The 21110-nt window shown below is 37.0% G+C and overlaps 1 long non-coding RNA gene across 9 annotated transcripts in view; it reads right to left on the bottom strand.

The window, feature by feature from the left end:
- LOC144316850 (uncharacterized) overlaps positions 1 to 21110 on the bottom strand; it is a 138480-nt gene that overhangs the window by 54848 nt on the left and 62522 nt on the right. For all 9 annotated transcript variants that reach the window (XR_013382691.1, XR_013382696.1, XR_013382686.1 and 6 more), the window contains one exon: positions 3656 to 3688. This is a non-coding gene — a long non-coding RNA (uncharacterized LOC144316850). The remainder of the gene's footprint in view (positions 1 to 3655; positions 3689 to 21110) is intronic.

Raw genomic sequence — 21110 nt, 5'->3', positions numbered from 1 at the left:
AATTCCTTATTCTTATAAATGCCTTACGCTGCTCTCCTGCCCTCAACTCCCAGATAGACATTTGTACGTGAGTTTAGTACCTGATTTAAAAATCAAGCAATGATAAACCCTTTCCAGAATTTTTAATTAAATACCAAACAAAGTGAAGCAACAGCATCCTCTGAGGCAATTTTTTCAGCCATATAGCACAAGCCAATTTAAGTGAATAAAACCTGGAAGTCCACAAGAAACAGCTTTAGAAGCATGTGAACTTTTCAATAAATTTCTCCTTTTTTCTTAATAGCTTGAGTACACATTAAGATAAACAACAAGGAAGTCATGTCAAATCCAGATTGTTGGACTCCAGAGTACAATCATACCTCTACTGTTATGTATTATGATACTTTTTCTTTTTTTTTTTTTATGATACTTTTTCTTATGGTCCCTTAGTGTCTGGTATTGTGTTTTATATAGTGAATACATTTTTGTTGGTTAGACTCATAATAAATTCGTATTTGATAAATACTTTTCTTTTTTTTTTTTAAATTTTTTTTTAAAATTTTTATTTATTTATGATAGTCACAGAGAGAGAGAGAGGCGCAGAGACACAGGCAGAGGGAGAAGCAGGCTCCATGCACCGGGAGCCCGATGTGGGATTCGATCCCGGGTCTCCAGGATCGCGCCCTGGGCCAAAGGCAGGCGCCAAACCGCTGCGCCACCCAGGGATCCCGATAAATACTTTTCAAAGGGATTTATTTAAAATTGAAGAGGAATCTCTTGAGCCAATGCGACTTTATTTGTTGTTTCTTATAACCAACTTCATTGAAGAAGCTGCTTGGCTATAAAAGGATATCATTTTGCGTCTGTGCTGTACTGAGAATGCCCTGTTTGGCCTGTTTGCTCCCCTGTGCTGTAAGCTGGATCCTGCTCTAGGTAAAATTTCAACTATTGAATAGGATGAAATACATCTATTGAGATACAAATCCATGATAATGAGAAAAATGTCTAGAAAGAGAAAGATCTCCATGCCTGGTGCTGAAAGATCATAAGTTTTAATAGAGCAGTATTTCTTCACAAATCTTTTTCTCCTCTATAAATAATTTTTAAAGGTGCCTTCAGTCTGAACTTCCAACTGTGGCAGATTCTTCATGGATGTGCATGATTTTTATGCTCATGTTTCTGAATCCAGTTATAAGGTATAATGTAATTTCTGAAGGTAATTTTTTTGTTATTTCAGTCTGTGATGATTTGGTGAAGAGAATTAAAAACTCCATTTACTTTAAACTTCTAACCTACATCCCTATTGATATTCTCTGGAGAAAGAAAGAAATTCACTGGAAATGGCAATGATTAATGCTTCCAAGAAAGGCATATTGAGGGGTCAGCTCACCAACAGGCATTTTTATAGGAAAGGTCTGGAATATATTTTCACAGTCTCTTCCTGTCTCAATTTTAATAGTCACAGATCGGGTTAAGTAATATATTTAGTCCAATAGGTGTAGACCTAGTGTCTCTTTATTTGCTGTAGCAACTTGTAAATGATTTTGAAAATGAACAGAAGTAAATAGAAGTTCTATATTTTCGGCCACCTGGGTGGCTCAGTAGTTGAGCCTCTGCCTTTGGCTCAATTTGTGATCCCAGAGTCCTGGGATCAAGTCTCACATGTAGCTCCCCACAGGGAGACTTCTTCTCCCTCTGCCTATGTCTCTGCCTCTCTTTGTGTCTCTCATGAATAAATAAATAAAGTCTTAAAAGAAAGCTCTATATTCCCTGCCCTTTTGATTAATAATCCTCACCCATTCCTGCTTAAGAAAGAAGTTGTCTCTAAGGAAACCCTTTTCCTCTCTAAGAGGGTTAGCAATAAGAGTGTAGAGTCTGGGGCTAACAAGTTAAAGTACAAAAGCTGACAGGAATCCTCAGGATGGGATCTCACTTTCCATGAACTTATCAACAGTCAATGTGTTGAGTTGATTAATTTGAAGATAGTGTTTGATGGAGGAAAATCTATGAGGAAGGAATATTATCTAACAAATTTCAAAAGATAAGACTCATATTTTCTATCATATTTTTCTGCCAAATTAACTTTGAGCAGGCATGATGTAAGAGATAACACGAATAAAAAGAACTACTGACTTGAACAGAAACCAGGATATATGTGTAGTTTAAAGGGAATGTTCCCGTTTCTCATTGCTGACTAATCTATGTTAGCTACTTATTTAATATCCTCTTTCATTAAGTCTTGAAATATCTCTATTAGTATAACTGAAATGAAATTATAAAGAAGAAGATATTAGAAGAGACTTTGAATGTGCTACAGAAGCTATTTTCATTGTTGTCAGATCTTCAAAAAAGGAATTGAAAAGTAGAGATGAGAAGAACATATTTTTGCTTTCTGAATTCTTAACGTCTGCATCTTAAAGCAATTAATTTTCACCTAATGGCAGTTTTAATTCTGGCCTAATAAAGATCATAAAACTAATTATTTACTGTTAAACTTTAAATTTTCATAAGGCTCCCTTAAAACAGCCTATGTTGCAGTATGCTTGCTCAGTCCTAATTTCTGCTATTATAATTTAGAATTAAAAAATACAGACTGGGCAAGAACATTAAAAACAGGCATTGAACTCTTTCACAACTCCTACCTCCAACAACCCCAGTCTACTGACAGGATTAAAGCTATGTTTCTCTCTGGAGATGGAAAATTAATAAGAAGATCTGAAGGCACATATTCAATTCCTTCTGTGTCACAACCCTCTTGAAGAACACTCAGCTGCACTTTTTCTCACGCAAAGGAACCAAGAACTTCACTGAAGCCAAAGCAGGTCAGGAATGGGGAGCACATCTGCCTCCTCACTGTTTGCCACTGCTCATCTTGACTGGGGGGTCATGGTGAACCTCCACTGCTAGAAAGTGGAAACATGTAGATTTCACCTGCCCACCTGCTGACAATCTCTTCCAGAACCCCAGTCTCTTCCAGACATTTTAGGGACTTAGAAAATTATCAAAATGTGCTAAAGGAACTCATATGGTTAATAGTAATAATTCATATATATTTTTGTCTAGAAAGATATTACATATAACAATATTAGCTAATATTTATAGAGCTATTGCTATGGGTCAGGAACTGTTCTAGCATAAAAAAATTAGAGATTTTTAAAAAAGTATTTGGAGCTTACTACTTGGCATGACTAAGATTAATATGGTCAGCATCCATCCCGCCCTCTTTTAGTGGTTTTCTGTATTGTTGAGCCCAGAAAGTTAAGAACTACTTTTCCCACATACCTATAGCCAAAGTTTTGGATGAGAACTAACTTCTACCAGTAAGATGCATTCCTATGAGACTATAAAAGCATATTTGAGGCTGAAGTCTTATTTTTGTTACTGCTTATACAAGCAAACCAATTGTGGGGATCTATATATTAATGACAGTTGTTCCTTTGATACTTGGACTGTTGTCACAATGGTACACTGCTGAATTCAGGAAGTCCAGTGGTACCCTCCTGATCCCTACTCCTCCAGTCTTATAAGCAACTTATTCTCTGTATTAAATTCCTTCTTAATGATTTCAAGTGGTTTCTACTTCTTGAACTGGAACATGAGTGATACCATATTTGAAGCCATAAATACCTACATACAATAGATCTATGAGGAGAGAAACTTGTAATTGTTCTCTTACCTGGTAGGATCTGAAGACAACAATGATCTGCTTCTAGTGGGAAAATGAAATACAAGTACACCTCAGAGATATTGCAGATTCAGTTCCAGATCACCACAATAAGAATAATATTGCAATAAAGTGAATCAAATGAAGTTTTTGGTTTCCGAGTGTATTTAAAAGCCATTTTTATATTATACGTTTGTCTATTAAGTGTCCAGTAGCATTATGCCTAAAAGCAGTATACTGTATTGATGGTCCATAGATGGCAAAGGCAAAAATATTTACTTAAATTATCATTACAGAGTTATTGCCTCCAACAACATGTCCATGGAAGGCAGGACTTCCTCGACTGAGTGATGGCAAAAATAGGACACAGTATGAATGAAGATTACAGACACTGTGGAGGGGGCAGACTAATTCTGATAGCACTGGGTACATTATAAAGTACTTAAAAATAAATTACTTTAATAGAATGAGAAAACAAACCACAAATTGGAAAAAAAATACTTCCAAAAGATACATCTGAATAAAGGAATTTTATCCAAAATATACAATAAATTTTTACAATAAGAAACTGAACAACCTAATTAAAAAATTATCAAAATTTTGAGCGAAGAAGATATACCAATGGCAAATAGATGTATGAAAAGATGCTCAACATTCTTGACCATTAAGGAATTGCAAATTAGAACAACAATGATATACCACTACTCATATATTAAAAAGGCTAAAATTCAAAACACTAACAATACTAAATGCTGGTGAATACGCTGATTTATTGTTGACGGGAATGCAAAACGGTACAGACATCTTGAAAGATAAAAGTAAAGCTGTGCAGACAGTGAAAAGATCAGTAGAAGGGAGAAAGGGATCAATAGGTAAAGCAGAGAGCTTTCTTGGGGAAGTGAAAAATATACTCTAATAGTGGATTCACATCACTATGCATTTGTGAAAACCCGTAAATACCCAACTCAAAGTGTGAACTCTAATGTAAACTATTACCTTTGAGTGATGGTAATATATCAATGCCGGTTGATTGGGACAAATGTACCATTCTGATACTGGCTATCAATAATGATGGATGTTGTGCATGTCTAGGGCAGGGGCCATATGAGAGTTCTTTCTTCTTTCTACTCAATTTTGCTGTGAATCTAAAACTGCTATAAAAACGATGTTAAAAATAAAATGAAACAAATAATAAATAAATTCTTACCTATAGGCATGATCAGAGGACTACGGAGCTTCTATTACTGGACTAAAAGAATTTCAGAGCTAATATTTCTGCAAATGAGATAAGAGTCTGCTCCTATGGGTTAATTAAATGCTATTTGAATTCATAACTTCATTAGATCTTTTATTGCAAGTTAGGGCATCAATTGGGAAGGATAAAAATGTTGAGTAATGGAATTTGAATATTTTTATAAATTTAAAAAAAATTGAATACTGTGAACTTAAAAACTGTATTGAGTAAACCTTGCTAATAAGAACAGGGTTTGCTTGTTTGTTTTCCCTTTGTCTTAGCATGCTAGTCCTACTTTGCTTAAAGACTCATCGGTGGCATTAAGGGCTATGTTTATTAAATGAGACATGAGTATTCCTATGCCATTCCTTATGTTGGGGACAAAGAATTACTTCTGCCCTTCAAGATCCTTCTAGCTGGACTAAGAATTAAATTGATATGAGACAGATAAATGTGAGAACATAAAATTTAGTTTCATACATATGGAAATCCACACAGAGTTGGAAATCCCAAACTCAGACTAAATGAGGTATATTTATCATTCTGAATTGATAAGGGGATAAGAAGAAAGGGGATAAGGTCTGGGACTTCAAAGGGAAGGAATGTAATTCACAGGAAGATGAAAAAGAGTAAATGTTTAGTACACAAACGTTTGCTGGGTCTCTTAGAAATAATAGTTCAGAGACGACTTTGATCAAACAGGCCCTGCCAGGTTCATCCCTGTCTACCATACCTAGTTCATATCATATGGTGAGAGCTCTCTTCCTGGGGCAGGTCCTTTAAATTCTTTTAGGCAGTGGAGGGAGAAGGTGAGTTTTTCCTGAATCTGCCAGATTTAATTGCTTTTTAACTCAAAATAATCTTCATGCATCTTGGGGTGGCCTACCTTTGGCCCATCTCATTGCATCAAATAAGCTCTCACACATCCACACCAGAGGCCAAATACAAAATTTGGCCCAAAAAAGAATTGTAAGAGTTTGCTAATTTGTATCACTAGAAACTTGGGAACTGTAAGTGACAATAGATTCTAAGGGTGCTAGGCCTAGAAGAAAGAAACATATTTTTAGATTAAGTTGAATTTGTTGGTATTGGAGCATAAACCAGATTTATTTGGAATTATTGCTCTATTCCAGGTTACTGAGAGTGGTTCTGGGTGCCTGACTGGTGAGTGAAGCCTGCCCTAAATGTTGACCTACATGAAATGGAGCTCAACTGTGGCACATCCCACTAGGAGAATTGCAAGACAGACCCAAGGGTTATGGAAAAAATCCATGAGTTCTTTGTAGATAATTATTTTGCTTTTGAGAAATAGCTCCTGACTTGATACGAAGCCCTAGGAGAAGCCAATTCCTTTAATGTGGGACATTAAGTTGCCATGTGACTGAATGGGGCCACTATCTGACACATAAAAGTCACAGAGTTAGGTGTCAGCAGTACTCCACTATCAAGTAAATCAAACAAGCATTTAAAAGTTTGTTTAACCAAATAACAGGAAAGTTACAGAAGCCAGGATTCAAAACTAGTAGTTTGACCCAAGAGTTCCTATTCTTAAAATCTCAGAATGAAATTAAGAATACTTTGTTCTGGGATGCCTGGGTGGCTCAACAGTTGAGCATCTGCCTTTGGCTCAGGGCATGATCCCTGAGTCCCCAGATCAAGTCCTGCCTCGGGCTTCCTGCATGGATCCTGCTTCTCCCTCTGCCTATGTCTCTGCCTCTCTCTCTGTGTGTGTCTTTCATGGATAAATAAATAAAATCTCTTTTTTTTAAAAAGAATATTTTGTTCTAAGAGTGAATAGGAAAGAAAATCATATTTTATTATATTACAGGAAGAGGCATCCTGTCCCCACCCCAGAGAAGAATCTTTTATTCAGATGATTGCAAAGTCTTTGTTAGAAAATTTGCAGGAAACCAGAGCCAACCTAGTCACATGATAAGATTGATAAGTTTTTTTTTTTAAGATTTTATTTATTTATGAGAGACATAAAACACTGATTTTCTAAAAAGCTGGTAGTTCACTGGGACAGATAGAGGTATACAACTAAACCAAAGTGCAAAGAAGGGTTGGAGCCTAAGTAGAAGACAAGTGTGTTTTCCCAAGAGGTCGGATTTTGTTGATAATAGAATGAGAACCCATAATCAAGGGTTGTGATTAGATTGACAAAGAAGTTGAAAGGTTGTGAGGAAAGTGATGAAATTAAAATTGCAACTGGAAAGAAGGAAGCAAACAGTCACTAGAAATTGAACTGTGTAAATAGAGAAAAATTCTAGAGTCAAGAATCAGAATTAGAAAAACCTAGATGAAGTATATTTAAACTCATTTAAATAATGTAGAATTGAAATATAAACATTTATGCAGATAATCAAAGGACCAACTGTATTAGTAGTCTATTGCTGCTGTAATAAATCATCATAAATTACCACATATCTAGTGATTTAAAACAGAACAATTTTATTGTCTTATAAAATAGAGCTGTATATCAGAAATCTAACATAGATGTCAGTGGGCTAAGACCAAGGCATCAGACAAGATTGTGTTGCTTTCTAGAGGCTTTAGGGGAGAATCTACTCCTTGCCTTTTTCAACTACTAGAGACCATCCATTTTCCAGGCTCATGGCTCTTTTTCTCCATCAACAGGGAATGAATGAGGCCTCACACTGTCATCTTCTGGTTTTCTAACATTTCCACTTTCAAGCCCCCTCCCCCCAGATAACTCAGAATAATCTTGATATCTTAACATCAGCTAATTAACAACTTTAATTCTGTCTGCAAACTTAAGTTATTTTTGCCAACTACCAACATATTCACAAGACCAGGACTTTGCATATGGATATCATTGCGGACAATTATTTTGCCTTCCATACCAACAAATGAATAGACTTTGATCTTTCTGTCCTTCTGCCTAAGTATACAAACAAGGACATTCAAGAAAAAATCTTGAATTTCTCTTATAAAACTGAAATAAAGTGATATTTAAAATAATAGATCAACTAATAATTATGAAAATAGGTGAAAGAGTACTTTTGAAAAAAATTGTACAGAATGCATTGTTTATGTATAAATGAAAATCACGTAAGGGTTTTGTTTGGGTTTTTGCAAGATGTTTAGAGCTCTAATATCTTTATTAACCAAGCTAATTTTATTCTGATTCTAAGAGTTTCATACTGAAGACTGTTCACAAAGAAAAGAGAAATAAAAGTCTATGAGTCTTGAAAAAAGGAATTTTATAATGTTGAATCTATTTCTCTACCAACGCCAGCAAATCTCAGTTATTAGTATATAGAATACAAAGGTTAAAGAAAGCAAATTTCAACATGGGCATCTGGTAATTTCCAGGATTTGTTTACTGTGTCTTCTGGGTAATCCATCCTCTAAAAGTGTCACATAATTATATTTACATAAAAAATAGGCAATCAGATGAATTTAGTCCATATAACGCATAGTAGAGTCATTTCAACAAGTCTCTTTATCAAATGGCATTATAATACCAAAAATTTATATTAGTGTATATATTGGTAAATAAAAGTAATTATGTAGCTTTTATAATTTGAAGTTCTGTCTGAAAGAACTCATTCCTAAATCATGGTCAAATGGAATGTGGTTGAGGAATTTTAAGGAATTTGAGTTTCTAGAAGTTTTATTCCAAGGAAAAGTAAGCCATATGATCTGATCAGCATAAAAGCGTATGTTTAGAATTCTTGAGGGTTGCTGGGAGGCCTAGAATGGAAAACTGTAGGATTAATATGTAATAATTTATGGATTAAAGAAGACATAAGCAAAAATGATAAGATAATTATGGTTTGAAAGTTGGTTTAGGAAAAAAAATGCAGTGTGTCCAGGAGAAGGAAGAATTTGGTTCAGAGAAATGGTAAGTACAAAGGCTAGTTTGAGTTTTAATGTATTGAGGGAAATGGTTTCCAGCTGAGACTAGGAAGTAAACCCAAATCTCAGTATAAAAGAGCTAAAAGAGCCATTTCCCCTATAAGAACAAGAGTTGGAAAATGACACATTCTCTCTCATGAGCAATGTTTTCAATCTGTGCCCAGTAAATTGAGCAATAGGTGACTGTTTTTGTAAATTATCTAATCTATATTCTATAAATTATTTTGCAATCTAGTAATAAATGACTAAGTGTGCCCTCTGTTCTGCTATGGACAAGTGGGAGGAGAGGTCATTTCAAGAAATCAGATGGGAGATACATTATGACCAATTATTATTTGTAATATTACCTGTTTGCATAGGTTTTCATAGTTTAAGGCACTTTTGTAGTCAGACTCTTGGGAAAACAAATCAGCCCTAACACTCCAAAATTGTACTAATATAAAGTTACCTAGAAAACTCATGATGGGAAATTTGCTAGAAAGTCCGGAAGGAAATTTTTAGGGGTACCTGAAGTCAAGTGACATTGGACATTGGTCTCTCAAAAGAACCCCTTGTTTGTTCAGCAGTGACTTCAGAGTTGTCATGTATCCAAAATTTGGAAGTTGTGGCCTCTTTTTCTATTTCCACTTTCCCCCAGCTCCCCACCCCTGATTATGCATTTTTCCTTTCCTTTTATACACATTATGGTACATGGTATGTGCTGATGAAGCCTCAGGGTTCAAGATGAAAAAGAGCCTTAACATACTTAGTGGAAGTGTAAGCTGATACTTTTTTTTTCCTGAAAGGCAATTTGTCTGTAGATGTTAAAAATATTTCAAATGTTCTTATGTGTTGATCTAGAAATTACTGGGACTTTATCACCAAAATAATCAGAATTTTTGGTAAAGTTTAGGAACAATGATGTTCATTATAAAATTATTTATAAAGCCAAAAATTTGGAACAACAAATGTCTAATAGAGGGCAAATTAGAAAGTCAGGAAGAAACTATGATACATCGGTACATTTTGATACCATCTAACCATTAAAATTATGTTTTAGGTAGAATACTCAGAAGAATGAAAAGATACTGAAGATGTTAGAGTGGAAAAGTGAGCTTACCAATTAATATGGGTACATGATTAACATAAAAGCCTAAATGTATGTAATACACGAACATAGAAAGAAACATACTTGAAGGAAGTGTGGCAAAATGAATCCAGAGTTCTCTCAGAGCTGTTTTCTTTTCTTTTTTTTCATTTTCTCTCTTTTGATTATCAGCATTTTCTAAATTTCTTATGAATAACAGATATTTTCAAAGAGAGCATATAAAAAGTGAATATTAAAAAATATGATAAAAAGCCAATTTAGAAATGAAATCTTATTGATATTAACAAGTTCCTTGAGACCCATCCATGGTAGGTATATAGAAAATATTTCCCTCTGGAAGGATTGTGGCACTTACTCATCAGTTCATTGGAACAGGGTGCCCATAAATTCTTCCAAATAAAGTCAAGGTAGCAAAGCCATGACCAAGTATCTACACTGACTCTCGATTGCCAGTGGCAATGGAGACATTGAGTGGGACTGGTGTGAATTAAATAGAAAGTGGTATTTTGTAGTAAACAATGCACAAGATTTCAATAACAGTTACCTGTAATTAATAAAGAAGAAATATGCCAGTACCACATTCATCTTAACTGACATAAAATTCAGTTAAATAAAAAATGGTTCTTGATTATTATTTCCATTAGAATGAAATGTAAGACAAATCTTAGCATACACAAAGGCAAAATTAGCATTGTACTCACAAGAAAAAAGCGACCTATCTCTTAATAGTGTCTCAATTGTGATTCATATGGATTCAGATGAAATAAAAAATGAGTTTGATTATATTGCTATTTTCCACCCTTTATTGAAAACATAGTTGTCAGTTGAAGTTGTTTGTAATGAGGATAGCCACAGTTGAGAAGATTTATCCTCCAGAAATATCTCCATAATAATATTGTTAAGGTAAATATTGGAAGATCTTATGTGGTAGAACCACTAAAAAGATAAATAAAATAGAAATAAGAATATTAGAAGCATAAGAATGTTTTTTAACATAAAAGACATTAATTAAATTTTCTAAATGTTAAAGAATTATTGTGGTCATGAAAATGTGATTACATCACTCTTTCGTACTTCATTGTGTAACTTAAGTGAACCTTAGTAATCAAGGTACTATATGTGTGCAAACCAGTCTGTGTGCTCGGAATAATCAGGAATAAATAATTCATCAGTGATGCCTCAGATGTCAAGGACATCCTCTATTGTGCCTATCCTGTAACAAAAACAAACTCGAAAGCTGCTTGATTTACTTCCAGTTCCTCCTCCAAAGAAGAGTCCAGCTAGGAACTGTGATTGATTTTTTTAGAGCTAGTTGTGAAGACAGATCAATGTCAGAAAGAATAAAAACTGATCTGAACTTGAATACTGCAGAAAGTGTTAGTTCTGAAATTAATAGGTCTTATAAACATTACTAACACCCATAGGCATTTATCTTACTAATATGGTACTAATGTATAAAGCCAACTCAGTAATAGTCATGGGAATACTTTCTTTGCCAGCCAAAGCTGAGTGTTAAGTTTCTACTTACTCTCTTCTGAAATTCTGATAGTATTTTTATTCCAGTTGGTTTGTTCTTTCACATTTTTACTATTGATTTACCTTTTGGCTCAATATTAATATAGGTTCTTGGCTTGCCATTTATGGCAGGCCCAGTAGCATAAAACACTAGCATAGGACAGACACTTATGGGTTAGTTGTTAGCTCATTCTTATTTATGTCTGGAGACTTCTAGATTTAGAGAGGTTAGATCACCCATAAGCCCAAGTTCACAAGGCTGTTGTTAAATGATGAGTTCATATTTACCTAATTTTAGAGACTTTTTTAAATAGAATTATTTTTATTTGTGAAATTAATGGTTCTTACACATTTATGTTTACTTAGTATTTGCTGTATCTGTATGTGTGTGTGTGCGCCTGTGTGTATTTTGTGGGTGTTATTTCACCCTTCCTGTCAGCCGGTAGGGAGGGTTTTGGTTGACTTAGGTAGGAAGAGCAGAACCTTGACAATTAGGTGGCTGGCCAGGTTCACTCAGATTCTGGTATTTATCACAATACCAGTATTTCCCTAGCACTTTCCCAGCCCTGCATCTAGATGGAGCTCCATGCCTACCTCATGCCACTGAGATCTAAGCAGAAGAAATGTGTGACCTACAGGCCAAGAGGATTAAAAAGAATGCTTTCTCCACACTTATTTTTGGACCATTTTTCTGGCCTGTTACAGGTATGGAGAACATATAAACTGCGTGACAAATCAGCAGAGTCACAAAAGTTAAGGAAAATGGGTCCTGAAAAGCCATTTGCAGGGGAGCTAGACAGCAGTTGGGAACACTTGTTTTGGGTTTTCCTTTAATAAGAAACTGCTATCTGTTTAAGCCATTATACATCCTGGAGTTGATTTGTTATGGTAGCTGTCACCACTCTGATTTGTACCTCAGAATATTGTCATGCTATGCACACTTTGTTTTTGCTTCAGGTTGGTGGTCATCACTGAGTACATCCTGTCCCCTCATTTTGCACAGTGTTTGACAGAACCCTTTGCTGTACCTATTACTTAAAAGTGATAGCTATGCAGAGTAGTTTTGGGGTCTTATTTTTGCCTGGTTAAATAGAGATTTTCTTTAATTCAAATGAAATTGTTGGATTTTGTGACGAGGTTGCCAGGAGCTCCACCTGATTAAACAAAAGAAGCCTTGATCCCTCCTTTCATTCATACATGCTTTATTCCACAAATAGCAACTGAGCTCCTACTGTATGCCAAATATTGTACTATGGTCTAAACTTAAAAAAAAAAAAAATAGGTAAGACAGAACTTTCCTCCAAGAGCGAACAACCTAATATTCAAAGTGAAGAATCATAATAGAACATTCTGGGAAGCCAGCACTGTGAGCTCTGTATTGAAAATGACTGAGTTTTAATTTCGGCTTCTTGACATATTCAGAGTGGTCTGAGTAAAAGTTATGAAGCTTCTTTGTGCCTTTGTTTCCTTATATGCAAAAGGGAAATAATAATAATAGAGATGTTATAGTTCTAGGGAGGCCTGGGTGGCAGAGTCAGTAGAGCATGTAATCTTGATCTTGGGGTTGTGAGTTTGAGCCCCACATGAGTATAGAGATTCCTTAAAAAATGAAATCCTTTAGGGGTACCTGAGTGGCTCAGTCAGTTAAGCATCCAACTTGTGATTTAGGCTTAGGTCATGATCTTAGGGTCCTGGTATCCAGCCCTGCATCAGGCTCCATGCTGAGCATAGAGCCTGCTTAGGATTCTCTCTCTCCCTCTGTACTCTGCCCACCCCCCACCATACTTGTGCTCTCTTTCTCTAAAAAAAAAAAAAAAAAAAAGTGATAGAGCTATGTGAGGATTGAAATTTTTCTAGAGTTACTGGCATAATTTTTAGTATCATGCTAGAGATCAATAAATGTTAAGGTATATATAGGACAAACATTAGGGTTTATATGAATCACCCTGGCACTCATCAAAATTCAGAGTTTGATTTAGAGATCTGGAGTGGGTCATGAAAGCCTGCATTTCTATCAAGCTCAGATAATGCTGGAGGTTTCCAGTCTAAGGACCACTTTTTGTGGAGCAGTGTAGATGAGTGCTGTCCAAAAGAACTTCCTGTAATGATGAAATGCTTTATTTATATCTGCTATTTCTGATTTGGTAGCTGCTAACCATGTGGCTATTGAAAGGTGGCTAGTGGAACTGAGGAACTGAACTTTTAAATTTTTATTTAATGTTAGGAAATACAAATTTAATTAGACATATAAAGCTAGAGGCTATTGTGTTCAACAACAGAGGTCTACACCAGTGATTCTTAAGATTGGCCACATGATCAAGCAAGGATCAGTAGCTAAGAATAAATGTGGAGGATCAGGTTATACGTACATCACCATAATGAAAATCTCTCCAGAAGTTTGAAGTCACATGATCAAGCAAGGATCAGTAGCTAAGAGTAAATGTGTAGGATCAGGTTATATGTACATCACCTTAATGAAAATCTCTCCAGAAGTTTGAAGTTAGCTTGAAGACTGCCAGGATAACTGTTATTTTTTAGAGATTCCATTTACACTATTTTGCTCAAATAGCAGACCAGTTTAAGTCTATTTTCTTTGTCAAACTATCAATTAGGAAAGCCTTCAGCTCTGAGCAATTGAAAACCCAAATGACTGTGGCTTAAACAAATAAGTTTCCTGCCACTCCTCAAATAACAAGTGGTTTAGGAGCAGGCAATGCTGATGTTTGATCGGGCTAATTAACAATGATCTTAGATGCACAGATGCTAGGTTTCTTCTCCAACACTCCTAACCTGTTAGCTTTTGTCTTCAAACTTAGAGCATCATGACCCGCAATCACTAAGTCAGCTTCCAGAGTCCACATTCAAGAGAAGGTTGGAAGTGCTAGTCAACTTGCATGTGTATCCTTTTATAAGGGTACTTATATACTATTGTCTAGGGAGGTTGGACAAATTAATATTTAGTTGGGTGCAATGCTGTTCCAAAAAACCCTGAAAATTTGTCTTTTTTTTTTTTTAAGATTTTATTTATTCATTCATAAGAGACACAGAGAGAGGCAAAGACATAGGCAGAGGGAGAAGTAGGCTCCCTGCAAGGAGCCCGATGAGGGGCTCGATCACAGGACCTGAAGATCATGACCTGAGCCAAAGGCAGACACTCAACCACTGAGCCACCCAGGTGCTAAAACCCTGAAATTTTGGTAGCAAGTAAGAAGGGGGAGTTGATAATGGCTAGGCAACCAACAGTGTCACACACACCAAATTATTATTCATATTTGAACATGAATAAATACATTTTCCAAATAAACAAGACCTCAGTAAGATATACCAGTCATCCATATGCAGTATGAATTAAAAAGAGAAACTCATGAATAGCAAAACTATGGCATGAAAGGATTGGCGGTAAACATTGAATCTATTTGAATAATAAATAAATATAAATAAATGAAATGATTATGGTTACTACATTGAATACAAATATTAAAACTTTTTATAAAAGGCTTCCTAATGTCGAATAGGAATCAATTTTTTTTCTTTTTTCTTTTTAAGATTTTATTTATTTTTCATGAGAGACACAGAGTGAGAGAGAGGCAGAGACACAGGCAGAGGGAGAAGCAGGCTCCATGCAGGGAGCCCGACACGGGACTGGATTCGGGACTCCACGATCACACCCTGGGCTGAAGGCGGCACTAAACAGCTGAGCCACCCGGGCTGCCCAGGAATCACTTTTGATAGAATGGGGAAATAATTACAGATCCAACCAACCAATATCAGTGGATTAGTAAAATGGTAGGGAGGAAAAATGTTACTCATTCTTTTTGGATGAAAAACATGTTTAATGATTATTTTAAGAGAGGAAAAGTAAAAGCAAATATGCGACAGGGTTTGAGCAGCTCAGATCAGGGTTCACAGATGGATCCAACGTTCGAAAAATAGAAACAAACAAACAAACAAACAAACAAAAAAACAAAAGTAAGGAAGCATTAAGCCAAAAGCTTGACATTAAATTACAATACCAAAAGCCCAACTGCTATAACAACAAATGGAATAGGAAAATAGACCATAAAATTACTCAGCTTGACTCAAAGAGAAAACGTACGGTGTATGTAATAACCGCACTGCAGAGACTTATATAGACATAAAAGAATAAGAAAAGAATATATATATAATGAATGATATTTAGCATTTATATGCTATATATAAAAAATATCAACTGGGATAAAGCTTTTTTTTTAGAATAAAGTTATTTTAGAATGATTGTGAGGTGACATACCAAAAATAATAAGTATCCTGATGTTTTATGTACTGTTTGATATAAACTGAAATATAGATTACAAACTACTAAGAATACAGGAAAAATTTAGTAAAAACAACATTAATGAAAACTTTTTTATTATTCTCTTCTTAATTTTTAATGAATGAAGTAGATAAAAGGTCAGCAACAGAAAAGAGTTCTGAATATTTTAATTGATGATCTCATAGGTATGTATTCTGGAAACAAAGACACATGATAGGATACACAGAGGAGAATTTAAGTTACTCATACTTATAAACATATAAAACAATATCTCAGGGCACCTGACTGGCTCAGTGATTGAGCATCTGCCTTTGGCTCAGGTCATGATCCCGGAGTCCTGGGATTGAGTCCAACATTAGGCTCCCTGTATGGAGCCTGCTTCTCCCTCTGCCTGTGTCTCGCCTCTCTCTCTGTCTCTCATGAATAAATAAATAAAATCTTAAAAAAAAAAAAAAAAGTCTCACACTAGAAAAAGGTTGTTTTCACTACAATTTTATAAAGTCAAAATAATAAATGTTAAGGGAAAAATCTTCAAACCACTGGAAAATTTTTTTTTAAACCACTGGAAATTTAAATGTTCTTGAGAAAACTAGAATCAAAGGCAAAAATAAAATTGCAATGTGGAGTATACAGAAAAACTAAATATGAAGAGCGTATATATTAAGTTTATGAAATAAACTGCAGAATTTATTCAGAGGCAAAATGAGTAGTCACAGTTTTATTACATGTCAAGAAAAAAAGTGCATTTAGCACTCAACCAAGAAGGTAGAAAATAGATAAGAAAAGAATATTAATTGTAGGATAAAGAAAAAAATAAAAGTAAAAAAAGATAATAAATTAGAAAACAAAAAATTATAAATTAGATATGCCATGAAGACCCAAAATGATAAAACTACTTATTTCCTTCTTTCCTCTTAATGGCAGAAGATATATCAAAGTATTGAATTTGAAGACATTTTGCTCCTTATTTGTACAGGTTGGAGAGGTTTCATAGTATTGTGAAATTATATAAGATTTTATAAATCAATTCTCTGTTATCCCATGTTTCAAAACAAAGCAGGTACTCATCTTAAATTTAAGGAAATGCCAAGTTGTTTTTTCAGGGAAGATTTATTATTGCGTCTCACTTTATCTATCATTGCGCCTTGTGATGCACAGCAGAGAAGTCTGTAGACCAGTCCCCAGCAGACCATAATTGTTACATGTACTCCCACATGGGGCATTGACAATAAGAAATAATTTTGTTCTGAACAGTACCTGCTATCATTTGACAATAAGCATGCTGAAGTGAGATTTTCCTTCAGCGGTCTGGCTTTATTTATTTCCATTCTTTATTTATTTCCATTTCTAACTTGATAAAGAACTCTCTTCATTATTTTTGAACAAAATATTTTTTATTCGGGGAGGAGCAAGATGGCGGAGGAGTAGGGTCTCCAAATCACCTGTCTCCACCAAACTACCTAGAAAACCTTCAAATTATCCTGAAAATCTATGAATTCGGCCTGAGATTCAAAGAGAGACCAGCTGGAATGCAACAGTGAGAAGAGTTCGCGCATCTATCAAGGTAGGAAGACGGGGAAAAAGAAGTAAAGAAACAAAGGCCTCCAAGGGGGAGGGGCCCCGCGAGGAGCCGGGCTGAGGCCGGGGCGAGTGTCCCCAGGACAGGAGAGCCCCGTCCCGGAGGAGCAGGAGCTGCACCGACCTTCCCGGGCGGAAAGGGGCTCGCAGGGAGCTGGAGCAGGACCCAGGAGGGCGGGGATGCCCTCGGGCTCCCGGGGACACTAACAGAGCAACTGCGCGCCCAGGAGAGTGCGCCGAGCTCCCTAAGGGCTGCAGCGCGCACGGCGGGACCCGGAGCAGCTGAAGGGGCTCGGGGGCGGCTCCACGGAGGGGGCTGCGGGGCCCCGGGAGCAGCTCGGAGGGGCTCGGGCAGAAGAAGAGGCTCCGTGCGGAGGGGGCTGCGCGGTTCTAGGAGCACCTCGGAGGGGCTCGGGGGCGGCTCCGCGGAGGGGGCTGCGCGGCCCGGGAGCGCGAATCCACCAGCGCAGGCTCCGGAGCACAGGGCGCCGGGACACAGCCCAGGATCCCGCCTCCCCCGGGACAGGCAGAGGCCGGGAGGGCCCAGGACAGCGAGGACGCTCCTGCCCCAGCTGAGCAGATCAGCGGCCCCGCCCCGGAGCCTCCAGGCCCTGCAGACGGAGTTCCTGCCGGAGCTGAATCCAGGTTTCCAGAGCTGCCCCGCCACTGGGGCTGTTCCTCCTGCGGCCTCACGGGGTAAACAACCCCCACCGAGCCCTGCACCAGGCAGGGGCACAGCAGCTCCCCCAACTGCTAACACCTGAAAATCAGCACAACAGGCCCCTCCCCCAGAACACCAGCCAGACTGACAACTTCCAGGAGAAGCCAAGGGACTTAAAGTACACAGAATCAGAAGATACTCCCCGGTGGTTCTTTTTTTGTTTGTTTGTTTTTGTTTTTGTTTTTGTTTTTGTTTTGTTTTGCTTTTTGATTTGTTTCCTTCCCCCACCCCCTTTTTTTCTCCTTTCTTTTTCTTTCCCTTTTTCTTCTTCCTTTTTTTTTTTTTTTCTCTTTCGTTTTTTTTTCTTTTTCTTCCCTTTTTTTTTCTCTTTCTCTTTTCTTTCCTTCTTTCTCTCCTCTCTTTTTCTCTTTTTCCCAATACAACTTGCTTTTGGCCACTCTGCACTGAGCAAAATGACTAGAAGGAAAACCTCACCTCAAAAGAAAGAATCAGAAACAGTCCTCTCTCCCACAGAGTTACAAAATCTGGATTACAATTCAATGTCAGAAAGCCAATTCAGAAGCACTATTATACAGCTACTGGTGGCTCTAGAAAAAAGTATAAAGGACTCAAGAGACTTCATGACTGCAGAATTTAGAGCTAATCAGGCAGAAATTAAAAACCAATTGAATGAGATGCAATCCAAACTAGAAGTCCTAACGACGAGGGTTAACGAGGTGGAAGAACGAGTGAGTGACCTAGAAGACAAGTTGACAGCAAAGAGGGAAACTGAGGAAAAAAGAGACAAACAATTAAAAGACCATGAAGATAGATTAAGGGAAATAAACGACAGCCTGAGGAAGAAAAACCTACGTTTAATTGGGGTTCCCGAGGGCGCCGAAAGGGACAGAGGGCCAGAATATGTATTTGAACAAATTCTAGCTGAAAACTTTCCTAATCTGGGAAGGGAAACAGGCATTCAGATCCAGGAAATAGAGAGATCCCCCCCTAAAATCAATAAAAACCGTTCAACACCTCGACATTTAATTGTGAAGCTTGCAAATTCCAAAGATAAGGAGAAGATCCTTAAAGCAGCAAGAGACAAGAAATCCCTGACTTTTATGGGGAGGAGTATTAGGGTAACAGCAGACCTCTCCACAGAGACCTGGCAGGCCAGAAAGGGCTGGCAGGATATATTCAGGGTCCTAAATGAAAAGAACATGCAACCAAGAATACTTTATCCAGCAAGGCTCTCATTCAAAATGGAAGGAGAGATAAAGAGCTTCCAAGACAGGCAGCAACTAAAAGAATATGTGACCTCCAAACCAGCTCTGCAAGAAATTTTAAGGGGGCCTCTTAAAATTCCCCTTTAAGAAGAAGTTCAGTGGAACAGTCCACAAAAACAAAGACTGAATAGATATCATGATGACACTAAACTCATATCTCTCAATAGTAACTCTGAATGTGAACGGGCTTAATGACCCCATCAAAAGGCGCAGGGTTTCAGACTGGATAAAAAAGCAGGACCCATCTATTTGCTGTCTACAAGAGACTCATTTTAGACAGAAGGACACCTACAGCCTGAAAATAAAAGGTTGGAGAACCATTTACCATTCGAATGGTCCTCAAAAGAAAGCAGGGGTAGCCATCCTTATATCAGATAAACTAAAATTTACCCCAAAGACTGTAGTGAGAGATGAAGAGGGACACTATATCATACTTAAAGGATCTATTCAACAAGAGGACTTAACAATCCTCAATATATATGCTCCAAATGTGGGAGCTGCCAAATATATAAATCAATTATTAACCAAAGTGAAGAAATACTTAGATAATAATACACTTATACTTGGTGACTTCAATCTAGCTCTTTCTATACTCGATAGGTCTTCTAAGCAAAACATCTCCAAAGAAACGAGAGCTTTAAATGATACACTGGACCAGATGGATTTCACAGATATCTACAGAACTTTACATCCAAACTCAACTGAATACACATTCTTCTCAAGCGCACATGGAACTTTCTCCAGAATAGACCACATATTGGGTCACAAATCGGGTCTGAACCGATACCAAAAGATTGGGATTGTCCCCTGCATATTCTCGGACCATAATGCCTTGAAATTAGAACTAAATCACAACAAGAAGTTTGGAAGGACCTCAAACACATGGAGGTTAAGGACCATCCTGCTAAAAGATAAAAGGGTCAACCAGGAAATTAAGGAAGAATTAAAAAGATTCATGGAAACTAATGAGAATGAAGATACAACCGTTCAAAATCTTTGGGATGCAGCAAAAGCAGTCCTAAGGGGGAAATACATCGCAATACAAGCATCCATTCAAAAACTGGAAAGAACTCAAATACAAAAGCTAACCTTACACATAAAGGAGCTAGAGAAAAAACAGCAAATAGATCCTACACCCAAGAGAAGAAGGGAGCTACTAAAGATTCGAGCAGAACTCAACGAAATCGAGACCAGAAGAACTGTGGAACAGATCAACAGAACCAGGAGTTGGTTCTTTGAAAGAATTAATAAGATAGATAAACCATTAGCCAGCCTTATTAAAAAGAAGAGAGAGAAGACTCAAATTAATAAAATCATGAATGAGAAAGGAGAGATCACTACCAACACCAAGGAAATACAAACGATTTTAAAAACCTATTATGAACAGCTATACGCCAATAAATTAGGCAATCTAGAAGAAATGGACGCATTCCTGGAAAGCCACAAACTACCAAAACTGGAACAGGAAGAAATAGAAAACCTGAACAGGCCAATAACCAGGGAGGAAATTGAAGCAGTCATCAAAAACCTCCCAAGACACAAGAGTCCAGGGCCAGATGGCTTCCCAGGAGAATTTTATCAAACGTTTAAAGAAGAAATCATACCTATTCTCCTAAAGCTGTTTGGAAAGATAGAAAGAGATGGAGTACTTCCAAATTCGTTCTATGAAGCCAGCATCACCTTAATTCCAAAGCCAGACAAAGACCCCGCCAAAAAGGAGAATTACAGACCAATATCCCTGATGAACATGGATGCAAAAATTCTCAACAAGATACTGGCCAATAGGATCCAACAGTACATTAAGAAAATTATTCACCATGACCAAGTAGGATTTATCCCTGGGACACAAGGCTGGTTCAACACCCGTAAAACAATCAATGTGATTCATCATATCAGCAAGAGAAAAACCAAGAACCATATGATCCTCTCA

This window comes from Canis aureus, chromosome 7, assembly GCF_053574225.1.
Source record: "Canis aureus isolate CA01 chromosome 7, VMU_Caureus_v.1.0, whole genome shotgun sequence".
Lineage (NCBI taxonomy): Eukaryota > Metazoa > Chordata > Mammalia > Carnivora > Canidae > Canis > Canis aureus.
The sequence above is the reverse complement of the archived record's forward strand: the minus strand, read 5'-3'. Positions and strand labels throughout refer to the sequence as shown.